The following is a 20084-nucleotide window of genomic DNA, read 5'->3' on the forward strand; positions in this document are numbered from 1 at the left end:
CATTTCACCTGCCACTGCGTGGGGACAGCCTCTGTATCCTAAAACACCCACAGAGTCCGAAAAAAGCCCTTCAATTCAGAGCAAGCAGCATCCGCCCTCCCGCAAAGAAAGATGTAGCAGAATTGCAAATGTCCAAGCCTACCAGGATTTCGCTACGCATTCAGCAGCCTCGCATATTTTTTTTTTTTTTTCCACCTTAGGGGTTTAGTCTGCACAGCAAGTCCAGTAATGAACTGTTACTCTGGAAAATAAGACTTTCATTAGGTTAGGATTCTGCCAGGGTATTTGCGTTCCTTTATAATGAACCATGATATTGTGCAAAGCCCCGGCGAGGAGCAGAGCGCTGCTTATCTCACTGCTATCGTTTACTCACTTATCATGATCAGATCCCCTCGCCTCTGTCGGGTGCTACAGCTGGAGGAAGGGAGGGGGACTGTGATAAGGACTCCACCTCGCTGAGAATCTGTTTTAGGGGTGTGAATCCAAGCACGGGTCAAACGGTGGTTTTAACTGTTGATTGTAACCCTGCTTTCTCGTTACCAATGTCCTACAAGCAAACGCTCACATTTTGATTTTTTTTAGGTGTTCATTATTCATCCCTAGCAGGTACTGAAATTGCAATGCGTGTCTCTTCCGGTGTGAAAACATTAATAACTGCGTTGGCTAAGCACAGAAAGATCATTTATTTTACAAATATGCAGAAAATTCAGGCCAGCTGGGATTAAAGCACAGCATTTCTTTGTAGGCGAGGGTTTCAGGGCACATTTTGCCATGAGAAAGAATCAGTTTTACATAGATCTACGCTTCCACGAGCAGATGCAGCCGGGCTGCTCACCCACCAGCCACAACCTTAAGCCACAGGGCTGGTAGAGAGCAACACATTTAGGTAAGCAAGGCACGAGCACGGGGGCTGTAAGACCCTCTGTAAGGGTCTCTATCGGAGTCCGTGTCGGGCTGATGCTTTCTTCCTGCTGCTCCCCTTCACCAGTGCATGTAAGGCTGGGGCAGGTTGGGTCCTGCCTTGCTGCCGTTCTGGCCCCGCACCATCCACACGTGGCTTTGGGATCTCGGCACGGCGGCGCTGCCACCAGCCTTCGGATGGATGCTCTCTGCGCACCTCACCTCCGTCAAGGACAAGGAGCAGTAAATCCCAGCAGCCTCCTAAAAAAAACATTTTAATTAAAAAAACGACATAACGGGAGCTTTAAAGGACATGAAAGAAAACAGCTGTGGAGCTCCTCTCTGCTTTCCCCCTTGCCTCCCCTCCCTCCGCAGTGCTCTTCAGAGCAGTTTTAATTTAAAGCTTTTTTGATTTCATCATCTCTGGACTCCATCAGCGGTTTTCAGCGCAGGCCATGTCAGCAGCCTGGCAGGGATGTTGTTCAGCTCCCAGCAGCAAACAGCCCTCCGTGCCAGCCTGGCAGCTTAGGGGGACAGGCAGCCCCCGGGGCTGAGCAAGGTCTCGCCTGGCAAGGCTGCAGGCAGGGGTACGGGCAGGGCTGCCAGGGGCTGGATGCCCTAGGCGACAACCTGCCCTCCCCAGCCCCAGAGGAGGCTGGTGCTGCAGAGCGTTTGTTGAGGTTGGAACTGCGGGCATCAAGGAGGAAGAGGAGGGTCTGAAGGTCCTTTGCTCTCTGGACTGGCTCAGATGAGTTTTGGGCTACAGCCCAGATCAGTGGAAGGACTTGGGCAGTTGGTGTCATAGAGGGGAGTCTTGGTGTCCAGCTGGAGATGTGACACACTGCTGGTCCCTCAAGGCAGAGGATCTCCTTTGGAGATGGCCAGCCATCAAAACTGAGCCCAAACTGGTCCTCGCTCGGCTGGTCCATGCAACCTTGGGCCAGTTTCTGATGAATCTAAGCCTGGTTTTGCTGTTAGCTGGATGGCTCCCCGACCTGGCAGCCCGCTTGCCTGGCATGGCTGGCAAAACAGCAACCGAACCACAGAGGCTGACGTAGATCTGCCTGCCTTGGTACAGAAATGCACTGCGCTGGCGTCGGTGCCACCATGACTGCTCCATCAAGGCTGAGCTGCTGAAGGCTGAAATCCACAGCAAGTGACTATTTTACCCTGTTTTACCTAAAACACATTTCATGAGACCAGCACTCACAGCATCAGTCCAGAGCTGGGGATGTCCAACCATCTCACCCTTCCAGGGGATCAGCACATCCAAAGGTACCTCTGGGACCACTGAGCTAGGCTGGACCAGATCTTTCAGAAAAAGGTATTTCCAAACTCCACTGCTAACACTAACACATGATTTGAGGTAAAACTTGATGTGGCATTAGTGATTAAAGTGGGCATACTGATTTTTTAGGAAATCTGATGAGAAGGAGGAGCCCCTACATCTCCAGCATCTCAGGCTTAAAATCAGCAGTCAAGTAAATAAAGGGAAAAGACAAGCAAGGCCAAACTCTTCCCACTGGGACTGTTCATACTTTGCATTTTACAAATGTAAAGTACTTGCCGGCTCTGGGCTTCCAATTAGAGCTAGACAAATGAAAAACTTCTCAGCTTGCTGCCCAATCCTCCACCAAAAAAAAAAAAATCAAATAAGAAATGGTTTGGATCAATGCAAAGTACAGACCCTTTGATTTTTTTATTTCCCCTACCAAAATAAACCCTTCTCCTCCCCACCCAGATTAATTTTAGATCAAATGAAATGTTTTATTCCATTTTAGACTGAAATGTCATTTCAGAACATTAACTAGAATAATATTCCTTTTTAAAAAGTGGCAGACCAAAAAAGTTCAACGTTTAAAACTTTTTTTCTCCCTGCATGGATATAGGAACAAATTTGTTTTCTGATGAGAAAAATATGTTTCTTGTGAACCTTTTTGGTGAGTGCTCCACGGCGGCATAAGCCCCTGGGAGAAGGGGGCGCGACCAAGCCCCGGAGTGGGCTGACCTTGCTGGAGCTGTGCAGCACAGGTTGGCCAAACTCTTCTTCATTCCCCAGGAGCTTCCTCCTACTTCTCTGCTGATTGCTCTTTAATCAACTATTTAAAACCCAGCTTGGAGACTTTCATCACTTCTCAGATCCCTAGGACTTTTTAAAAAAAGTTCAGCCAAACAGGAGAAGACACTGCATAGGTGTCCAGCAACTGGTCTGAGCCTGACCCAGAGGGGTGGGTGCTCCTGCATGGGGAAGTGGGTCTAGACAGCTGAAAGACAGAGGTTTTGGGGAATGGGCAATAAATTGATTTTCATGGCATCTGAGTCCATGGTCCCATTCTCAGCGTGGCTACAGCATGCATCACAAGCGGATCTGGAGGCAGGGCTCTAAAGGGATTAGTAAAGATTTATTTTTCTTTTTCTGGAGTGAGATGAAAGGGGGGAGAGGGAGGGAGAGACGTGCAAGGAGTCCTACAGAAAGGAACTCATTATTTTTTATCTTTTCCAATGACCTTGTTTGTTTTATTCCTACTTGAAAGCCGCTTCTTTCCTTCTGAAAGTCTGGAGATACCTGGAGACTGGGGCCAGTGAGAAAAGGAAAAAGGGGAAAAAAAGGAGCTGGAGGAAGCGAAGAAACATGGAAAATAAACAGAATAAATATGAACCGAGGTGGAAAAAGTTCTCCTTCTGCTGGCTGATGTTTCTCCAACGAGAAACACTCACCTGGGCTTGGCACTGCAATGAAGTACCATATCTGGGGGAGACGGGCGGATGCTCCTGGGGAGGACAACTGCTCTGGGGCTGAATAGGGCATGCACTGACTTTGGCACACATTGAGAGCCAGAACTGCGCAGACACACACTTGTGCATGTGTGGGCACACAGGTCTCTGCGTGTACGAGGGGATGTTGCTGATCCTGGCCTGGGATGCGGCTGTTGCTGCACGTGAGCGAGCTGCTGTGCAGAGGGAAGCGGGTGGCCGTGGTGACTTAGAGGGTGTTTCTCAGCCTGGATGTATTTATTATATGTAAATCCAGACCATGTGGGGAGCAGGGGCATCTTCTGTGTGACTCCCCTGGTCCTCACCCTAATGGTATCTGTGCATCTCCTAAAGGAATTGCTTCAGAGCCATTACGAGAGGCATTTTATTTGTTTTTTCCCCCTCTTTAGCTCAGTGGGCTTTGATTCAGACTGGGAAGCAATGAAAGCTCACTAATGCACGTACACTTCCCTTCTCAGCCTGCATGGGCAGCTTGAAAATGGGAGGTTGCCACTGGGAATTCATGTTGCTCAGGGTTTGAAGTTTGTCTTGCAGCACCCCATTAATTTAATCCTGTTGGGGTCTTTTTTCTCTTTTTTTTTTTCCTTAAGCACCCTGTTCTCCAATTATCCTCTGTACTGAGAGCACGTGGACTGTGGAAGAATGGAGGTGACCATCTGGTAGCCATGAGGCATGATGAAGGGACCACCAGTAAGTCTTGTGAGTGACCCAAACCCACGGGCTAGCTCTGCCCTGACTGATGCTGCCTTTGCAGGGTGAGAAGAGCTCCCCAAACCCCCATGACAGGCAACCCATGACCCTGAAAACTCCCCGTGGTCTCCATAACCTCCATAGCCCCTGAGCCAGGAAGGTGCACATGTCCACAGCCACCTTTACCACCAGGTCTGCAGCTGCGCTCTGCCCTTGAATTGCAAAGACACCGTGGCTCATTCTACCACGCTGTCTCTGTAGCTGTGTTAACAGCCTCTTGCATTAAATCGGTGGCATTTAACCTCTAACGCCTCATGTTAAAAAATAAAACCTAAAAAGCAGGTCTCCCAAAGGTGCAAGGACAGTTGTTAACCTGGAAAAAAGCCCTCTCACCAACAGGCGGGGTGGCTAATTTTAGATAAAACCCAACCCTTGCTTTCAATGGGTGGCTTTGGTTGAGCTTCTTGTGGTTACTCTTAAATACTTATGAAAATGCTTCAAGTGCTCATTTTCCATAGCTATAAAGTCTCATAAATAATTCTAGGTACTAGTATTTAATTACATGACCTATACGTGGAGGAACTTTTACCTCATTTATGGAGATCTGAGACCTTCTGAATGGAGACCAGGGTATTAAGTGGCCATTGAGCTGCTGTCAGAGCAGCTGTAGAGAAGAAAGGGATGGGGACCCAGCCCAAATGCTTACCTGCAGCTTCTTATCAATATTGGCACTAATCAAGGATAATTTAACTTCAATACAACTTTCATGCCTGCTATTGGGAGCTACATTTTAACCATCAGGAGTCCCAGAGGGGCCCATTCAGGAGCAGGGCAATATTTCCCAGCAAGGTTGAGGAACGTGGCCCTTGGTATGTGCTGAAGAGTCTGCTCTGCAAACTGAAGGACTCTGTTACTTCTAAATAATCTGCTTGCAGAGAGGATACTAGCCCTTACCCAGTACGAATGCCAGCCAGCCACATGTGGGAAAACTCCAGCTAAACTAAGGAGTTTCAGGCTGGCTCTGATAAGCATCACATTCAGTGGGAAGGCTCCTTCTCTAGATTTAGCCCTTGGACTTCAAAGGGAATAAAAAAAAAAATCTTTTTTTTTTTTTTTTTAACCCACTACACTGAGTTGCATCTAAAGCTCACTGAAGAGGAGGAGCAAGTAAAGGTTGTACGATGGGGAGCAAAGGGAGAAAAGAGAGAAATGAAATGAAAAGGTCTTTGTAGTAACTGTGCTTCAGCGAGAGACTTCCCAGCTGCTGACTGGGGTCCTGTGCGCATCGTCTGAAATACCACACAGGGGCAAAGCTGAATCCTCCCGGGCTGCCTTCTGCTTGCCAGAGCGCATGTGAATAATCCCAACGCCTGCCCCAAACTACAGCAACAGAGAGATGTTTTTAAATAAATATAACCCTCCTACAGAAGAAAACAAATTTTTATTTCGAGGGGAAAACACTGCCAAGGGGTTCCCCTGTAAAAGGCAGCCCGACGGCCCCAGTCATCACCCCAGGGGTTTCACCCTTCCCAGGGGCAGAGAGCAGCTGAGGCAGGCAGACCTCTGCCCATGGCCGCGCCGGGCATCCCCGGTCCTCTCCAGGTGGGTTGCTGGCTGCCAGCATCCGGCATCACGAGCAGTGTCTATCTGCTAGCGTGAGGCAGTGAGGGTATTACAAATAATTTATTTGCTGGGCAGGGCGGGGGAGGAAGAGAGAGCGAGCTTTTAATTAAAATGATATCTTACAGATCAAATAAATACGAATAAGATGCCAAAAACAACTGTATAAATCCCAAACATTCTCTTGTGTTTTAATTATTTGTGTTGATAAAACACAAGCAAAGGCATTTTACTCTGCTTGGAGGGCGAGGAGGCAAAAGGTTACGTTGGCATTTTTTATGTTCTTTTCAAGGAACAAATGTTTCAGAAGCACAGATCTGACAAACTATAATTCATATCAGGAATTAAATTGGAATTTAGAGAACAATTGTTAATATTTCAAAGTAATTGTTTAAGAAATTATCATTTTGGTATCTGCCTCAAAAATAATTACCCACCACTAATTTTTCTTTTTCAAAGGCTGCTATTTGTTGGAATAGTGGAAAGATGAGGAGTTTCTGCTGTGGGCTGTTTATGTAGTTCAAATGAGGAGATAAATAGGATGGGACTTTCATATTCCTAGCCAAATGAGTCTGACTAATGCGCAGCTTCAAGCTCAAAAGGTGGCTCTGGATTTATTTGAAAATTTGGGGATTTTTTTCTGGATGGGATTTTTTTCTGGATGGGATTTGCAAGTCACAGCAGACAAGTGAAGCATCAAAACCTGTGCATGTTAATTAGAAACGGGGCCCCAAATAAAACCCTACCAAATGGAGACACCCTGCCCACCCGGCGTGGGGTACTGGCACGGCGGCTTTTCCTCTGGGTGGGCAGATCCAAACAACGCAGACACAGCCTGGGCATCCTTCTTTGCCTGGTGTCAGTGAGGATAAGGCTGTATATCCACAGGTTACACGTGTTCTTGTACTGCTGATCTTTCAAGTACAGCCAATACAGCCTCCCAGGGAGTCAGAGACCTGACTGTGTCTACAACCCCATGCACCAGTACAGGCTCGGGGCGGACCTGCTGGAGAGCAGCTCTGTGGAGAGGGACCTGGGAGTGCTGGTGGACGACAGGCTGACCATGAGCCAGCAGTGTGCCCTGGCTGCCAAGAAAGCCAATGGCATCCTGGGGTGCATTAGGAGGAGTATGGCCAGTAGGTCGAGGGAGGTTCTCCTTCCCCTCTACACTGCCCTAGTGAGGCCCCATCTGCAGTACTGTGTCCAGTTCTGGGCTCCCCAGTTCAAGAAAGATGAGGAGCTGCTGGAGAGAGTCCAGCGGAGGGCTATGAGGATGATGAGGGGACTGGAGCATCTCTCCTGCGAGGAAAGGCTGAGGGAGCTGGACTTGTTCAGCCTGGAGAAGGCTGAGAGGGGACCTCATAAATGCTTATAAATATCTGCAGGGTGGGTGTCAGGAGGATGGGGCCAGACTCTTTTCAGTGGTGTCCAGTGACAGGACAAGAGGCAATGGGCACAAACTGAAGCAGAGGAAGTTCCACCTGAACATGAGGAAGAACTTCTTCCCTCTGAGGGTGACGGAGCCCTGGCCCAGGCTGCCCAGGGAGGCTGTGGAGTCTCCTTCTCTGGAAATATTCAAGACCTGCCTGGACAAGGTCCTGTGCAGCCTGCTGTAGGCAACCCTGCTTCGGCAGGGGGTTGGACTGGGTGACCCACAGAGGCCCCTTCCAACCCCGAACATTCTGCGATTCTGTGATTCTGCACAACCCTACAGCACAGTCCTGCCGCCTTTGCAGCATTTTGGGGTGCAAGAGGAGGGTTATTCCTAGTTCTGCTCTTCAGGCAGGGCGTTGGTAAGCTGAGACATCTCTGGCCTCCTGGAAACAGGGCTGGGTACTTGAGTATTTAGAGGATCATGGACAAAAAAACAGGGCAGAAGGGATCTTAAAACATCATCTTCTGCACCCTGCAGCTAGAGTGGTGGGGTTATCCAGACCCTGTAGCATCCTGCCCCTACCCTCTGCTGTGCTGCACTGCTGGAAATTTTGTCCTCCTCCCTTCAAACACTGCTTTCCTCAAAAGACGGAGAGAAACTGCACCAGGAAAGGTTTGGCAAATGACAGTCTAAAGGAATTGCTGTAGACTTCTCTGTTCAGAGAGGATATTGCAAAGGGAAACTGTTTCCATGAAAACACAGTTTGAAATGCAAAAGGAGAAATTATTTTCCGGGTTTTGTTAAATTTTTCTGCAAAATTATTAATTCATCTTTGTTGGGAATAATTCTCAAATGCATTTTTAAATAGCTTGCTTACTGACACACGCTCTCTATTAACCAGCTAGTTCTTCTCTAAGCAACGCTGATGTTGATGGTGATTTTTAATGTGCACAGGGAGAAGCAACATTTTTTACCAAGTCTTTCAGGAAAGGCTGTTTCTCACTGCAAAAACCATTTTTTTCATGTGAACTGTCACCTCAATGTCAGGATACCCTCTGGCTTCCCCAGTCACGATCTGGGACCCCAGCAAACCTCCCCAGTTGTCCTGTTGGCTCCTGGGATGTTTTGCCCAACATTTCGCAGCAGGTTGGTCCCTGCACCCTGTGAAGCATCCACGCTGCCAATAAATCTGCCCAGCAACCTCCTGGGGGAAGATCCTGTGTCTTTTGGGTTGTTAATGCGTCGTCCACCCACTTCATGCTACACCTCCCTCTTCCCTTTGATCTCAAGGACTCCAGACTCTCATGAAGACACTGGTCTGGAGGCTAATGAGGAATACACTTGACCTTTGCAGACGCTGTGATTAAAGATTACTGGAGAATGTGGGGGAAGCAAAAAAAAGAAAAGCTCCTTTTGGCTTCGTTCTCCTAGCTTGTTGCAAGTATCCCAATTACGAAGCGGATCACAGGGGCTGTGTTGGAAGACATTGGTATCAGCAAATTAGCAGGCTGCAGTGCGAGCAGTAATTAAGGCAGCCTTGTGTTTCCCCGGGTGCGGGGCTGTCACTCCTGTCTGCGTGCTGCTCGGATTCAGGGTCCCCTGGCACGCCTGGGGTTTGGGATCCTGCTCTGCCAAGCTGCGGCTTGTGCCGTATACGCCGTGCTTCTTACATGATTGCTGTGTTTTAGGAATTAATTGTGGTGATTGCAGCCGAAGGACAAAACACAGGCAAAATGGTAACGGTCTGTGGGGTCCTGCTGCTGCGGCAGCCCACAGAGGTATCGGTGGAACGCTGTCCATCTACAGACGGGCAAGGAAAATCAGAGAGGAAAATGTTCTTTCCCTATGGATGGATTTATACCCTCCCAGGCCTCCTGCTCTTGCAAGTCAGCAGGTAGGTCCCTGGTAGCTCCTGCGACATGGGAGAGCCTGGAAAACGTGGGGAATCGACAGGCACTTTGCTCAGCTGACCCATCTGCTGCTGGAGGAGCAGAGTGGTCCTCTGCCGCACAGGCATCCAGCTTTCAGTGGATGAGGGAACAGGGTTTGGAGCCCCTCCTTTGGGAAGTCAATTTGTAGCATAGATCTGTTCATAACAGATGTCTCTGCCAGGAAGTTTTCCCCTACTAATAAGCCAATATCTTCCTATTCTTAATTTAAGCCCATGCTACTTCTTTTGCCTCTGTGTAGAGGCATTAAAAAAAATCTCCCTTTCATGTTGTTTATCATCTCTAAATATCAGAGCTAACAACCTAGGTTTCCTTTGCTCTTTACAGCCTGCCTCATAAATCATCCACAGACTACTGGGATCATTTCAGAGCTCTTCCCTGCCATCCCTGTCCATGGGAATGGGCTGCAAATTTCCACGTGGATCAGATCTGAATTGGTTGTCTTGACCCAGAGGCTACAGGGACAACGATGCTTTTCTCCCCTGCAACACATTTATTTCACAAAGGCTAAAACTGGGGGGCGGGGTGTTTCTTCTCTGATACAGCACAATAAATTTTGTTTTTGTTTTTTTTTCCCATAAGGTTCATTATGGGAAAAACAAGCGAGGTAAGTGGAGAGGGAGAAGCCAGTCCCTTCATGGGTAAAGTTCGCAACCCCCAAAGTGCATCCACATACAGGGGCACAGAGATGGAGGTGATTTCATTGCAGTTGTTCTAGGAGTGATCTGTCCACCCTACAGATCTTGCCGGCAGGCCAAGGAGCTCCTCAGGGTTTTGAGGCAGGATTTAGACACTCAAAGGTGACACTGCAATGTCACTGACCCATTCTTCCCGGGAACACAGCACTTGGTAGAAAACCTCTTCAGCGGCAGCCTAGAATGGGGTTTTGAAGCATTCCTGCTCCCTGAAGAATGCTTGCAGGGTCAGCTGGGAGGATGCTAGGAGAAACAGCAGATGCCCAAATAACCAGTATTCCAGCAACCCAAATAGACCATGAAATGTGACCCCTGCTTGCTCCACCTAGCAGCATGCCTTAGCATAACAACATAACCTTTGGGCTGAAGCCCTCATCTTGCTGTTTTTATCCCTTACAGGCTTTATAATAAACCAACAAATTTGATCTGTATTGTGCCAGACCCAGAAACGACCCAACAAATCCGTGAGCACGCAGAGCATCTTCAGGAGTTTGAACAGAATAGTCACCCAGCTGGTACCCAAGGCAGGTCACTGCTAAGGAAGAGGAGGAGTTCATTCACTGTGGGACATCTCAGGCACCCAGGATGCTTTATCTATCTGTATGTACGTTCACGAAGGGCTGTAGTAAACCATGTTTTCTTAGTAAATGCATGACGGGCGTAGTGCGATTCATTGTAACAGCAGTGGGGCACAGCCAGCTTGACCAAAAATACAGTGACCGGGTTTCTGAAAAGGGTTTTGCAAATGTGAACCTGCTGTACCCAACGGTCACAAATGAATCAACACAGCAGAGGCTCTCAGACTATCGGGAATGGATTAGCAATGCTCCGCAGAGTGATCGCCAGGTATTTAGGGTGTGCTGGCTTCTTTGGCCAAGGCAGAAAATCTTCCAGGTGAGCAAAACCAAGCGGAGGATCAGAGAGCGTGGTCAGATGAAGGGAGGGAGAGAACGTTTTCCCTCCTGGGAAAGCTATGTATTTGCACCAGGGATAACTTAGCAGAGAGCTGTGTGTTTCTCTCTCTGTGCTGGCAATGCCGCGGGTCCCAGGAGGCTCTCTGGGTAGCGAGGGAGGTGTCGGCATATTTTTGCATACAGGGGAGCTGCTCAAGAGGAAAGCGCTCTAATTAGAGGAAAATATTTGATCTCCATAGGCTTTTGGTGAAATATCTTAGAAAGGCAGCAGATGTTGCTGAAATTATTTCCTTCAACTGTTTTCTCCCTTTTTCTTCCCTTGTTTTTTTTATGAGGCACATTGAATTAAAATTCAATAAACAGCTCATGGCAGTTTACTGGGGGGTGCCAAAACCTTGCTCTAAATCAAAGCTGATGCCTCATCTGAAGCAAAGTACACGCACATGCACCAACATCACTCTGCCTTACCTTTGAAAGCCACAAGCTATGAAGAACCTCCAGCTCACCCTGGGAGCTATCAAAGACTCCCCAAAACATGTCATAGCACAGCCAGCACATATTCCTCCACTCTGTCCGGTGTTACCCTGATCAGCACAGCATCCAGCATGGTCTTGCCTTGTATGGCTCCTTCGTCCAGTAATTTGCCTTCTCTGATGAGCCAGAAGGCTGCAAATCTGGCTTCTTAGTCCCAAAAGAAGACACACATAAATATAGGACTGCATTAAGGACCTTTCAGAAAGTCTCGTGAAGGCATCTGACTTTTTCAGAGTGGATTCAGATGAGGAACTTTTCCAGACAGGAACCTCAATGCAGGTGTGAACTTCTCAGTTCAAGGAGACTTGGGAGATCAAAAGCCCCATTTTAGAATCTTTTGCCCCATTGTACAATATTATATTGCAGTCCTGTCTCTCTTGGCTGTGCCAGCACTAAGCTAATTCTGAACTGAGGTACAGTAAGACACAGCACCTGCCACAGTCTCCACTGAATGGGTGGAAATGCGGAAAAAATTATTCAACTTGTGTAGATGAGGAAATGAGACATGTATGGAGAATATGCATGGTGGTCTACAACAAAGGGCGGGTGGAAGCCGACAAATGCTAAAGACAATGTCACACCCCTGTGTGAAAATTTGCCTTTAATGTCAGAAGCAAAGGGATTTTCCCCAGAGAAGGGGTGCTGTTCTTGAACCCCATCAGACCACATCATAAATGCCATAAGAATGTCCTTAGGCAGCTCAAATCAGGACACTTTTCTCCTTGAAATGTCATTGTCCAAGGGTCTATTGAGAACCAGCAACAAAGGCTGAACATCAAATGCTCCCTGAAGTCAGAAACTCTGTCACTTTGATTACAGAGTCAAACCAAGGGTCTTTGTGAATTTGCTTGTTTTGTGCCACCTCAAAAGCATCTGGAGGACACCACATCCAACCCCACGACAGGTCAGTTTATTATGTTGAGTCAATACGTTGATCAATTTATCAAATGATAAACAGAGTTTCTGGTTTCATCAAGGCTGTGAATATTAATTGATTTGACAGGCTGAAGCTTGGTAAAACCAGTAGAAGGGGCATCAGGGCATCACTGTATTAATTAGCCATGTTGAAGCTGCTTTTAGCTGCTTCCGAAGTTTAATCAATATGCTACATTTGATTCCCAAAAGGCTTATGAAAACAGCCTTTGAAATCCTCTAAATTGTTGCCTCTGCGAGCTTTTAGACTCTTGGCATATTCTTGTTTTTCTGGTTTTCTTCCTTTTTTTGTCCCCTCCTGAAATCAATAGTGACCGATAAGGACTTGTAGGGGCGGGCTTTCTTATTTGTATCACAAATTTGCATTCACTAGGAATAGAAATACAATGAAAAAGATCTTCTGTTTTAGTACAATAATAATAATCCTAGACATTAATGAGCTGCCCTCTGCCTTCCAGTTTCTATATGCAGTAAATTACCTCTATAGACTTAATCTGATGTGAATGCGCACGGCACCATTTAAATCCTGTTTTCCTGAGCCCTTGCATACTGTTCAGACTTTGATTTAACACAAAGCAGGGTTTGAGCTTGTTAAGGCATTTTACCGAGAGGGAGGAAGGAGAAGGTGGAGCTGAAAATAAAGCTGGGAATGAAGCTGTAGGGAGAAGAGGATGGTGGGACCGCGGCGAGGCGGGGAGATGGGAAAGGCAGAGCTGCAGCCGTGTGCCAAGTCTTGACATTTCCACGGGAGGAGAAAGGAAAGCAAGCAGAGGGGACAGGGGGAACATGGGGTGCATGAGGAGGAAGGCATGCAGGCAGGGAGCAATCAGCAGAGAGCAGCTGGGCTGGCCCACCAGTCTCCAGTGCTTGGGTGATGGGGCTGTTGGGTACATGGAAACACCATCGAGGAAGAGCAGTTCACCAGGAAAGGCACCACAGGGAATGGGATGAGGAGTCCTCTTGTATGTTGGGTCTTTGGGAAATGTCCTCGACCTTCATGCTCGAAGACTGCCTGGGGAGGGCATGGTGTCTCTGCCACCAGATGGCTCTACAGGGAGGTTGGACAAGGTAGGATGAAGGAAGGGCCATGCATGCCTTGCAGAAATGTCCTGGTCGCCTGCCTTTCTGCAGCCTTTTCTATGGGTTTGTGATTAGCTCAGTGCCTGCCCCAGAGCCCAGCTGAATGTGGGACACCTCCTCTCCCAGGGGATGCTTGAGGGCTCAAGTCTTGGGTCTGTCCTCTGGCCACCGCTCCAGCAGACCTGTGAATATGCAGAGACCTGAAAGAAATTTCCTGAACCCGTGAGTTTCCGACCTCATAATTTGTCACAGCGTTCTGCTATTTTGACTTCTCATCCTTTTTCAAGACAAAACTTCCCCAGATGTGCCTGTAGTAGGTTTCCCAGCACACCTCCCCCTGTGCCTTCAGCAATTCCGCTTGCATTGACTCCCTGAGGTCACTGCTACAGATGTCACACCAGCGCAGTCAACACGGGGGACCAACAGTGCTTGAAACAGTTCTCAGGGCCCCAGCATAATTATAACAATTACAGAGTCAGGCCCTGAGCTGTGCTTTCTGACGCACACATCTGCCACGCAGACTTCACTGCATGCGCAGATCCTGTTGTTAATAACGGAAGATGCCCCAGTCTCTCCGGGGGCAATGCGCTTTGCTACAGGCAAGGTACTAAATCACAGCTGAAGTTTCTAGGCCAAAATATTTTACTTTTGTTTTTGAGGAATAAAGTTCCCCAAAAGTATAAGGCAAAATTCCAGGCCTGACTACCTTGGCTCACTTGGTAACGAGTAAAGGAGGCAGCCTTGCAGTAGGTGAAGCTTACACCATCTTGTAGCAATGCTGTAGAAGTGATTAGATGAATTAGAGAACAACAGGGCTGAAAGAGACCAAGGAGTTGTCTGTGCCACCCCACCCCAAGGCAGAGTTAACTTCTCCCTTGTCACTGCCAACACAGAGTCCCAGGAACGTGACAACATCTCAGCAATATCCTGGGAGGCACCAGTGATTTCTCAGGTCTTTGGATCACCGACAGTTCCTGCCACTGATCAGCCCAAATGCATTGTGACCCTTGGAGCCAGGGGAAGGCACAAATACCTTTTACCAGTGGTATTTTACAAGCGTGGGCTGGCCAGCATGTGATGAGGACACCTCTGCTGCCTGTTGTAGCCCACTCTGGACTGAGTTAATCCCTGCTGCAATCACAGCAGACAGAAACTCCCGCAGAAGATGAAATGAGGGGACTCTGATGACATCCAGGCCTGTGCGTCTCTCCCATTCAGACATCCCCTTGTTCATTCCTTCCCTCTACACCTTCAAGGATCAAGGATGTGGCTGCAACACACACGTTGCAGGGCACATCTCAGACTCATCCTCAATCCTCCCGGCCTTGGGCACCATCCAGCTGTGTCTGTGGTGGGTGGGGGTGGCCCATCAGGTTCCCCTTTCCAGCAATTCCAACCTTTCCTGTCACACAGATGTGTGCTTGAGACGTCCTCAAATTTTGCAGCATGGCAAAATCCCCTTTTCCCCGTGGGACCGTGGTTTGGGAAGCGGATCTCAATGCAATTTCTACATCCTAGTGATGAAACGGCTGTGCTCATGAACGTCTCTGTAGGTGCAAAATAGACTGTACAAGGTCAGGACTCCCTCCTGGGCCATGGACAATGGCAGTCACTAACATTAATAGCTTCTGCTGAAAGGGACGTCTCTGAACACTCAGAAGACCAATTAGTCTGTGACTCCTCCACAGAGGCCTCCCAGAGAGGACGACAAAAAGACAGAGGTGTCAGAGCTGGGCAGAAGGGCATGGAGAAAGAGGAAGGAATGAAAATGCACATTCTGCAGCCAAGTGAGCCTCTTGCTGGCTTGCTTGCTGCTGGCAGAGCTTCGGAGGAAGAAAAAGTTGGTCTTGGAAGCTGATCACTGTGCTTCCTGCCTTGCACATGGACTATAGGAAAGGCTGGATCTACGGCCAGGGCACCGTGGCATGGGCAGAAATGAAGATGACAACATTTTAGAAGCAGGCACTGAGGGAAAGCTGCTGGGCAGCTGTCCTGGTGCTCAAGCCGTTTGGCTGGAAGATCAAAATGATGCTGATGGCTTTCAGCACCACTGTATAGAGCAATGTTGCCCAAACCCATCCCTGTGATTTTCCTCTGAAGACTCTTGAAGGGTTTAGTGATCCCCTTAGTCCTGGACGCAAAAGCAAGGCCTGAAGCCACTTGAAGTGTGGGACAGGTAGGAAAGGTCAAGGCAACACTGCAGGACAGCATGAACCACTGGGTGAAGAAAGTGCCGAGAAGAGCCACTGCAGAGGAGAATGACCTGACGGCTTCAAACCTGGTTTGGAAATGAGCCCTGTGCAAGAATTTTACTGTCTCCATCACTCCTTCAGCTTACAGGAGACCAGAGGGAGACCCAGGAGCGATCAATACTTGGGATTTGTCCACAAAACGAGCCACAAAATACACGTCCCTTGCCAGCGGAGTCTGGTTTTATTCTAGGGAAGCCACAAGTGGTGTCAGAGCAAAGCCTGGTGAATATATCTCTACATATACACTTGTATACACTCACCTGCTTATGCATTGCAGCAGTGGGAGCTGACTGCCCCCATACCCTGCTCTCTCCAGCATTGCAGTGAGCTTCGTCACCCATCCTAATAGCGCAGGTGTGATGGAGACCCACCTCGTCTATGGGGTTAGTGCTTCCTCATCTACCTCCTCTGGAGGCAGGTAAGCCTGTTGCTGAAGAGAAATAATACACGCCTCATGTCATCGTTAGTTTTAAAATTGTAAAGGAAACCCTCCATCAGCACTGCCACAATTACCTTCCCATTTTCCTGCTTCACCTCATTAAAAGGAAAATGTTACGATTAAGGCATGGACAGCAGGAACAGATTAACGTTCTGTTTCTAATGCATTGATGAATCGGTACTTAGTCAAGGGCTTTAAAAATATTAAACCCTTCTCAAGAGCCATCCCAAAAGAGAGCATTTCTTAGTCGAGGAGTACTTTCTCAGCTCAGACCGGTGGTTCCCCACCGCTGGTGCTAAGGGTATACCATACAGCCATAGGAGGAGGGCTTGCTTGGGCACATCTGCAGGTGCTTTAATGGGGTGGTCATACGCTCCCAGGATGGGGCTTTTTCCAGGGTGAATCTTTCCCTTCACATCTAAGGTGGGGTTTTTCTGGTGTGCATAGGGTATTTTAGACAGAACTGGACATCACCCGCTTTTGTTCTTGCTTCTCAATCCCATTTCTCTCCTTTCGTCACGTCTTCCTTAGAGCCGTGGCTTTGTTCTGTCAATTACGGAAACCCTTCAGGGTTTTATTCCATTTTTTAGGTCAGGTCCCCTCTGTGCGAAGGGAGTGGTGAGCAGGAAAGGGTTGTTCCCAATCCCCCAAACCAAACCCCTATTTCCTTCGGCATAGCAGCATGCCCTCGGCCACCCCAGGAGTTACCCTGGGGACCAGGGTGCACCTTCAGTGAACTCCCTACTAAGCTAAAGCCACTTCAAAGCGGGCACCACAATGCCTATAACCCATATCCATTTTCAACATATTTTCATCCCTTTTCAAAGCCTTTTTTCGCTGCCCTTGTGGCCTTGAGCCGAGACTCGGGGCCCGCTGTGCCCACGTTTGCTACACAGTCGGCAAGTCCCAGCCCTCCTATAATGAAAATGTCACTAATGATAAATATTTAAAGGGATGCAATGCTTATCTTTGTATTTACTACCCTGACCTTTATATGTTTGGATTTTATTTTATGTTTTATGTGGCTTGCCTTTGCCTTTTCACAGACACATGGTGCCGCGGAGCAAGAAGTACTGCAATGGCTCCAAGATTGCTGCTGCATTATAAATACACGCATAGTACATACAATTACAGAACTTTAATGCCTGGTATAATTACTGTCTGCAGTTTGCATTAATGCTCCGAGTGATATAGTGAAGCAAGCCGTTCAGACACCAAAAGATCCGCATCCCGAGGGGGCAACGGAAAATCACTGCTTACGATCTTGCGATTAATTATTGTGCTTTGCGTGGAGAGGCTGAGACTTTCCAAAGCACTTTGCACCCGCAGTTGATTGAAATGCCTACACGGGAACGATGCTGCTGTGCGTAGCCTGCAGGCAGGGCGCTGCTTTATAATCAAGCACGGGTCTTCAATTTTATTCTTGTAATACTGAAAGGGAAAAACCAAGGAAAACTGTAGGCGTAAGGAGGAGAATGTGAGGTTGAGGCATCTTAAAGCATGATGCGTGGCCACTTGCAGGACTTCTGCCATAGTCTCCTTGTGTTGCCTGACCCAGGACGCAGGAGCGTGCACTGGGAGACGCTGGGGAGCACTGGGAGCTCAGCCTGCTGTAGAGGGACCCGTGCCCTAGGTTGTCCTGCTCCTGCTGGGCAGGGTGGGGTGGCCGGACCCTGCCTAGAGGTCTCTAGGAGCAGGGACAGGGTTTATGGTGTTCAGCAGATCCACGTGGACACGGCTGCCAAGAAACAGGGCATCTCCCACAGCAGTGGGGAGAGGGAAATTCTCCACACGGTTGTGTCTGGCAGCCTCGGCTGAGCCCCATGGCCAATTTTCCTTCAAGGATGGGGGAAAAAAATGAAAGAACAGACTTAATAGGCTTGATTGGACGTTGCTGAAAAACTAAAAAAAAAGGGGAAAAGAAAGTGCTGAGGCAGCTCCTTTCCGTGTCTTTGAACTTTAGGCTTTGAAAAGAGGTGGGAAAAATCTTAAGGAATTAACGAGGACTACTGGGAAATTACTCAGGAGGAACTTTCAGTGCTCTCAGCTTGGAAAGAAATAGAAAAAAACCACCCTTTATATACACACACATTTGCATGCACACGTATGTGAGAGTGCAAGCCCTTTGGCCAGCCATTCATTTTCGTCTCTCTGACTTTTTTAACGATGTATTAATTATTTGATTTGTTGACACCGTGGCTGGGAAGGGCGAGAGCTGCTTTTCTCCCACTTCAGGGGCTGCGGAGGAGGCAGAGGCAGCTCGGCAAAGACCTGGGGCTGCTGCCGCCCTGGCAACACTCACTGAAACTCAGCCTTGATCAGAATAGCTCTCCTTTCAGGAAATATCAACCTTTTTTTGTCAAAAAAAGCCTCAATATAAATATTCTTGGATGAAAACCTATAAAAAGCTCAGACTGACAAACTATTTTTTTAGGCACTTCTTTTTCTCCCAACAAGAATATATCTGTCAAGAGAAACAGATGTTCCCTATGGAAAATCTTCTTTAATTACAACTCTGTCAAAAAAACTGGAGACAGATTTCTCTTTTTTTCCCCCAAGCCCATTAAAATGTATGCGAATGGCCAAGGTTTTAAAGCCATGGCTCCTATCATAATATCATATTTAAATAAAACATTTCCCTATTAAGCAGGCTGAGTACCAGCAAAGCCACAAGTCGAAATGCACAGAATGGACAAATTCAAGTTCCTTGTTGTAGGTGAGGAGCTGAGCCTAAACTTGAGCCTTCCCCGGCCACGGCTGCCTGCGGTGCCAGTCTGTTTTGGGGGACCATCACCTCCATGAACAACCCAGATTTCTTATCGAGTCAGGTGAGATTAATCGCCCCTCCAGAGTTTAGGACTTCTGCAAATCAGGCCAAATATTTGCATAATAAGAGTTTAAGATCTGGCCATTAGCCAGGCATTTCTTTAAACCTCACACAATTTCTTTGCTAATTCTTGCCCTGTGCCCAGTAAATATTTTCTTTAGTAAATACATTAAAACACTAACTAGCAGTCTTCACTTTCTCGGGGCAAGTTTGCCCCCCAGAAGCTTGCAGATGACGGCAATGTGACATAAATGTCAAAAGAGGTTTCTCCAGCACAGCGTTTTGCTAAGGCTGGCACGACATGTGTTATCCAGGGGAATAAAGTTCTACTGGAGACAGTGGCAGGAATGCAAGGTTGATATTTCTTTATTTATTGGTTACAGTAATTGGCTAGAACATGGCTGAGTACTTGGATGAAAATAATCAATAGTTCTTGTCCACTAATGAATGATTTTCCAGCAGTTGCTAGTGTAAATAGGTTTCATCAAAATAGCACATCCTCCCAAACAAGAAAATTAACGAGAGCTTATGAAACCTATGAAATTGCATGCGTCTGAATATCTGACAGAGATGACAAATATCTGCTATTGTTACTTTTGGTAAACAGATTTTCTTTTCAATTTTCACTCGTCACTTAAATAATAACAATACTTCGCAAATCCATTATCCCTCTCCCAGAAATCTCCAAGTGCAAAACGTGTCGTCCCCAAGTAAAGACAACGTCCCTTTCCTGAGCAACCCCCGCACACGTGGGCTCAGGTCCAGCAGTCGGTGCCCTGTAACTGCACTAACCGGGAATTTTAGGAGCTGAGCCTTCAGACTAGCCCACTTCAAGTGAAGGGGACTGGGCACAATGCAGTCGTTGCTTTCCTTGACTGGTGGGAATAAACTGGTGTGAAATCAACCCTCCACTGGTGGGCTGCAGCCCAGCAAGGGTGTGTGCAAGGCAGAGGAAAAAAACTGGGATTTTGTACCAGTGCTGCTGGAGGATTCTGGGTCAAAAGAGAGTGGGAGAAAAGAAGACGACTGAACTGCTTGGTGTTGCTAATTTGGTATTTCTTTCAAACTGATAGCTTCACTTCCATTTCTTCTGTCCAAAGA

The 20084-nt window shown here is 47.8% G+C and overlaps 1 protein-coding gene across 1 annotated transcript in view; it reads right to left on the reverse strand.

Annotated features, from left to right (window-relative positions):
- Positions 1-659: 659 nt before the first annotated feature.
- The window catches only part of LOC142361092 (uncharacterized), a 34356-nt gene continuing 14931 nt past the window's right edge, over positions 660-20084 (reverse strand). Inside the window, exons 11-12 of the mRNA XM_075417845.1 lie at positions 15978-16147; positions 660-1161 (exon numbers count right to left, since the gene is read on the reverse strand). The gene's annotated coding sequence lies outside the window, so the exon portion shown is untranslated. The remainder of the gene's footprint in view (positions 1162-15977; positions 16148-20084) is intronic.

Source organism: Opisthocomus hoazin, chromosome 4 (assembly GCF_030867145.1).
Source record: "Opisthocomus hoazin isolate bOpiHoa1 chromosome 4, bOpiHoa1.hap1, whole genome shotgun sequence".
Classification (NCBI taxonomy): Eukaryota; Metazoa; Chordata; class Aves; order Opisthocomiformes; family Opisthocomidae; genus Opisthocomus; species Opisthocomus hoazin.